Below are 6,587 nucleotides of genomic sequence, written 5' to 3' on the forward strand. Positions count from 1 at the left end.
GGAAAAAAGACAGTCTCTTCAACAAATGGTGTTGGGAAAATTGGACATCCGCATGCAGAAAAATGAAGCTGGACCATTTCCTTACACCACACACAAAAATAGATTCAAAATGGATGAAAGATCCAAATGTGAGACAGGAATCCATCAAAATCCTAAAGGAGAACACAGGCAGCAACCTCTTCGACCTCAGTGAGAGCAACTTCTTGCTAGACATCTCACCAACAGCAAGGGAAGCAAGGGCAAAATGAACTATTGGGACTTCATCAAGATAAAAAGCTTTTCCGCAGCAAAGGAAACAGTCAACAAAACCAAAAGACAACTGACAGAATGGGAGATGGTATTTGCAAATGACATATCAGATAAAGGGCTAGTATCCAAAATCTATAAAGAACTTATCAAACTCTATACCCAAAACACAAATAATCCAATCAAGAAATGGTCAGAAAACACAAACAGACATTTTTCCAAAGATGACATCCAAATGGCCAACAGACACATGAAAAAGTGCTCAACATCGCTTGGCATCAGGGAAATACAAATCAAAACCTCAATGAGATACCACCTTACACTAGTCAGAATGGCTAAAAATAACAAGTCAGGAGATGACACATGTTGGTGAGGATGCGGAGAAAGGGGTACCCTCCTACACTGTTGGTGGGAATGCAAGCTGGTGCAGCCACTCTGGAAAACAGTATGGAGTTTCCTCAAAAAGTTGAAAATAGAGCTACCATATGACCCAGCAATTGCACTACTGGGTGTTTACCCCAAAGATACAAATGTAGTGATCCAAAGGGGTACGTGCACCCCGATGTTTATAGCAGCAATGTCCACAATAGCCAAACTGTGGAAAGAGCCAAGATGTCCATCGACAGATGAATGGATAAAGAAGATGTGGTATATATATACAATGGAATATTATGCAGCCTTCAAAAAAAAAGAAATCTTGCCATTTGCAACAACATGGATGCAACTAGAGGGTATTATGCTAAGCAAAATAAGTTAATCAGAGAAGGACAAGTATCATATGATCTCACTGATATGAGGAATTCTTAATCTCAGGAAACAAACTGAGGGTTGCCGGAGTGGTGGGGGGGTAGGAGGGATAGGGTAGCTGGGTGATGGACATTGGTGAGGGCATGTGCTATGGTGAGCGCTGTGAATTGTGTAAGACTGATGAATTATAGAACTGTACCTCTAAAACAAATAATACATTATATGTTTAAAAAAAAGAAGAAGGGAAAAATGAAAGGGGGGAAGTCAGAAGGGGAGACGAACCATGAGAGACTATGGACTCTGAGAAACAAACTGAGGGTTCTAGAAGGGACGGGGGTGGGGGGATGGGTTAGCCTCGTGATGGGTATTAAAGAGGGCACGCTCTGCATGGAGCACTGGGTGTTATACACAAACAATGAATCAGAGAACACTATGTCAAAAACTAATGATGTAATGTATGATGACTAACATAACACAATAAAATAAAATTTAAAAAAAATAAATGCTGTAAGAAAAGAAAAAAACCCCAGCTGTTTTTTATTGGCTATGTGATTTGGGGCAGGTTACTTCATCTCTTTCTGTCAGATTCCCCCTCTGCTAAACATGGATAATACCTATGCTACAGATTGTTGTGAAGTCTGGATCTGTCACCCATGTCTAATATAGTATATAGTAGATGCTCAATAAATACTACCTTCTTCCATTGTGCTTATCTGAAGTCTTGTCCCAAAAGTCATTTTGTACAGCATTTTTTTCCCTGCTTGGTGGAAATGGCACATTTCACAGAACACATCAGAGCACAATAATTAATGATTTCACACCCAACAGCAGAGGTCCTTATAGCAAAGCATTCCTCTACAGGAGAGAACGTGAATATTTTAGACATAGCAGAATTCTGGACTGAAACTTTCCTTGCCTTTGCCTAGAGTGTGCAGGATGTGAGGTTATTGAAAGAGAAACTGCAAGTATTAAGGACAGAGAGGACTCTGCAAGAAGTGAAAGCCTGCACACCCCAAGCTCAGTGGAGTTGCCGATGACCCCAAATAAGAAAGCCCTAGCACTATAGATGCTTTCTCATCACTTGTAATGCAAACACTGAGTGGCATGCAAGCCCTGTCATTCACTGGAGACTGTGAACACCTATCTTTGGCTACAATGAAGGAGAAAGCAGTGTTTGCTTTTTAGACACACATACACACACACACACACACACACACACACTATATGTTTTATGTGTATTTACTTTTTCCCAGGAGGAACAATAGTAGAAGCAACTGCTTCTGTTCCCTCTCTCACTGTCTCTCTCTCTGTCAAATAAATAAATAAAATCTTTAAAAAAAAATCTTTGCCCAACCTAAGGTCACTAAGATTTTCTATTTTCTTCTAGAAGTTTTATGATTTTAGGTTTCACACTTAGGTCTATGATCTACTTTGCATTAATTACTGTATATAATGTATGGATTAATATTTACTTTTGCATATGAATATCCAAATATTCCAGCACAACTTGTTGAAAAGTTGTTCTTTCTTATACGAATTACCTTTTCACCTTTATCGGAATCAATTGATTACATACATGTTGTCTATTCCTGGATTCTTTATTCTGTTTCATTGATTTATTTGTCATCTTTATGCCAATACCACACCATCTTGATTGTTGTAGCTTTATAATAAGTCTAAAGTCAGATAGTGTAAGTCCTTCAGTTTTGTTCTTCACAAACTTATTTTGGCTATTCTAGATTTTTTGCATTTCCACATAAATTTTTGAATCAGATTGTCAATTTTCATTTTAAAAATTATTGGAGTTTTTATTGGAATCCTGTTAAATCTATAGATCAGTTTTGGGCCTGGTTAATACTTGGATGGGAGAATTGACATTTTAGAAAAGATTGAATCTTTTAACCTGTGAACACAGTTATCTCATTATTTATTTAGATCTTTAATTTCTCTTAGCAATGTCTTATAGCCCTCAGCATACAAAACCTGTTTAGCATATCTTTTGTGACCTTTATGCCTAAATAGTTCACATATTTGAAACTACTGTAAATTGTATTTTTTAAGATTCAATTTCTACTTGTTATATGAGGTATAACTTTTTTATTGAGGTATAATTACATAAAATTCACAAAGTTTACATGTATAATTCAATTAGTTTTAAAAACAAATAGTTGTGTAATCATCAATAAGATAGAATATTACCATCACCACTGCAAGTTCTGTCATGTCCATTTGCAATCCCCTTTGCTAACCTCAGGTTTCTGGCTACCACTATTTTTTTCTATCATTATACTTCCTAGAATACCATGTAAATGGAATCAGATAGTGTGAGCCTTCTGTGTCTGGTTTATTTTACTGGCTTTTGGAATGCATTAATATTGTTGGTATATAAGTATTTTGTTCTATTATATCTGAATACTATTCCATGTGTACCACAATTATTTATGCATTTCCATGTTGATGGATGTTTGAGTTGTTCCCAGTTTTGGTTATGATGAATAAAGCTACAATGAACATCCATGTACAAGTCTTTATATGGACAGATGCTTTCATTTCTGTTAGGTAAACACCTAAGACTGGATGCCAGGGCTCCACCAGTTATTTTATCAGAGAAGTTAATATAAAAGTAGTTAACTAGGTCATTGAAAAGGCAAAAAGTGACTACTATGAGACTTCCCTCTCCAGCACATGTAAGGATATCAGAAGTCTCCACTTTATCTTAGCAAGTAAAAAACTTAACATACTGAAATAACATTCTCTTTTAGGATCTATACAAGAGATGAGGACACAGGGCAAACTGCTGCCCCAAGATTAGAGAGGCAGATAGGTGAGTACATGGAGTCAAGGCTTACCAAAGCAGAGACTCATGAGTGGAAACACCCAGGAAAACAGGTGCCAGGGTAGGAAAACCTGATCTGCAACTGTGAGAGTTAAAAACTCCAGAAGGACCCATTGTAGGTGTGTTCCACGATAGTGTGAGATTTACCTCCAGGAACATAGTAAATATCAAAGAAAAATCCCTCACCTTCTGGCAAGTGGAGGGGGAAAGAATTCATCTTGTAATACACCAGGACACTCTGTATTTCCTAACAAGGCCTAACATCAGGAGAAAGTAGTTAACCAGAGCCTAACCTGCTGGGGTGTTATCAGAAGCTAACTGACCTTGGGGAAGGAAATGCCCAGTTCCAGTTCACTTTAGCAATTCTGACCCACGTAGGAGGGGAGAAAAATCTGAGAAGCACAGTCGGAGGCGTAAGTTCACTTGAAAAATTGAAACCTAATCAGAAGGAGAATGCTTCTCCTTTCCCCATACCTTTACCACCACATTACAAAAGGCCTATCTACAGCAGCTCCATTTGCCCATGATATCATGTCTGACCATGAAGAAAAAATGACCAGGCATACCAAAAGGCAAAAAACACAATCTGAAGAGTCAGAGTAAGCATCAGAACCGGACATGTCAGGAGGGTTGGAATTATCCGACCAGGAATTTAAAATAACTGTCATTAATATGTTAAGGGCATACTCTAATACTGTAATATGGTGGCATGTTAATCACTTAACTCTAGTATAAATTGTATAGGATAGAAGTATTAAAAATAACTATAGGGGCACCTGGGTGGCTCAGTCAGTTAAGTGGCCAGCTCTTGATTTCAGCTCAGGTCATGATCTTGGGCTCCTGGGATTGAGCCCCATGTCAGGCTCCATGCTCAGTGGAGAGTCTGCTTGAAGATTCTCTCCCTCTCCTTTTACCCCTCCCCCCACTAGAGCTCTCTCTCTCTAGAAATAATCTTTAAAAATAACTATGGCTACAGTAATTTGTTATATACTATATAAAAAATATAAATTGTGACATCAAAAACAAAATGAGGTGGGTGAATAAAAGGGGAGGGTTTTTGTATGCAATCAAAGTTGTTATCAGCATAAAATATATTGTGATATCTATAAGATATTTTATGTAAGCTTTGTGATAACCACAAAGCAAAAAAGTAGATAAAAGATAAGGAAAAGAGATTCGAAGTATGCCACTACAGCAAATCATCAAAGGAAGAAAGCAAGAGAAGAAGAAAGGAACAAAAGAACTATAAAAGAACCAGAAAAGAGTAAGATGGCATTAATAAGTCCTTACCTATCAATACTTGCTTTAAATGTGAATGGATTAAATTATCCTGCTAGTAGACAACATGTGGCTGAATGGATTTTTTTGAAAAAGCAAACCTAAGCCCCAAACTATATGCTATATGCAAGAGAGTCACCTCAACTTTAAGGACACACATTGGTTCAAAATGAAAGAATAGAAGAAGATATTATACACAAAGGGAAATCAAAAGAGAGCAGGGTTAACTATACCTATATCAGTCAAAATAGACGGTAAGTCAAAAATTGTAATAAGAGACAAAGAAGGTAATATACAGTAATAAAGGAGTTAATTCATCAAAAGTATGTAACAACTGTAAATACATATGCACCCAACACTAGAGCATCTAAACACATTAAGCAAATATCAACAGATCTGAAAGGAGAAATAGACAATACAGTATTAGTAGAGGACTTCAGTACCCCACAGTCAGTCATGAGCAGATCATTTAGACAATCAAGAAGGAAACGTGAGGCTGACCAACCTTGTGCCACAACAGTAGCACGTCCGACTCTAAGCAAGAAACATGAGACTTGAGCTCCACATTAGACCAAATGGACCTAACACGTATGCAGAACATTCCATCCAATAGCGGCAGAATACATTCTTCTTTTTTTTAATGCATTTTTAAAATTTTTATTTATTTATTTATTTGAGAGAGAGAGAGAGCACATGTGAGAGAGCGAGAGAGTGAAAGAGCACGAGCAGAATAGGGAGAGGGAGAAGCAGGCTCCCCACTGAGCAGGGAACCCAATGCAGGGCTCGATCCCAGGACCCTGAAATCATGACCTGAGCTGAAGGTAGACACTTAATTGATGCACCCAGGCACCCCAAAATACACATTCTTCTTAAGCACACATGAAAAACTTGCCCCAGAATAGATCATATGTTACTTCTTTTTTTTTTCTTAAAGATTTTATTTATTTATTTGACAAAGAGAGACACAGCTAGAGAGGGAACACAAGCAAGGGGAGTGGGAGAGGGAGAAGCAGGCTTCCCGCTGAGCAAGGAGCCTGATACAAGGCTCGGTCCCAGGACCCTGGGATCATGACCTGAGCTGAAGGCAGATGCTTAACGACTGAGCCACCCAATCATATGTTATTTCTTAACAAAAACAAATCTTAGCAAATCTTAAAAGATTTAAATTATACCAAGTATCTTATCTTACCACAAAAGCATGAAACTAGAAATAAATAGCAGAAGAAAAATTGGAAACTTCACAAATATGTAGAAATTAAACAACATATTCCAAGGGAAATAAAAAATATATCTTGAAACAAACAAAAAGGAAATACAATATACCAAAATTTCTGAGATGCAGCAAAAGCAGTTCTAAAAGGAAAAATTTTTAAAGATTTTACTTATTTATTTGAGAGAGAGAGAGGGCATGAGTGGGGGGAGGGGCAGAGGGAGAGGGAGAAGCAGACTGCCCACTGAGCAGGGAGCCTGACAGAGGGCT

The sequence above is a fragment of the Neomonachus schauinslandi genome, chromosome 1, assembly GCF_002201575.2.
Source record: "Neomonachus schauinslandi chromosome 1, ASM220157v2, whole genome shotgun sequence".
Classification (NCBI taxonomy): Eukaryota; Metazoa; Chordata; class Mammalia; order Carnivora; family Phocidae; genus Neomonachus; species Neomonachus schauinslandi.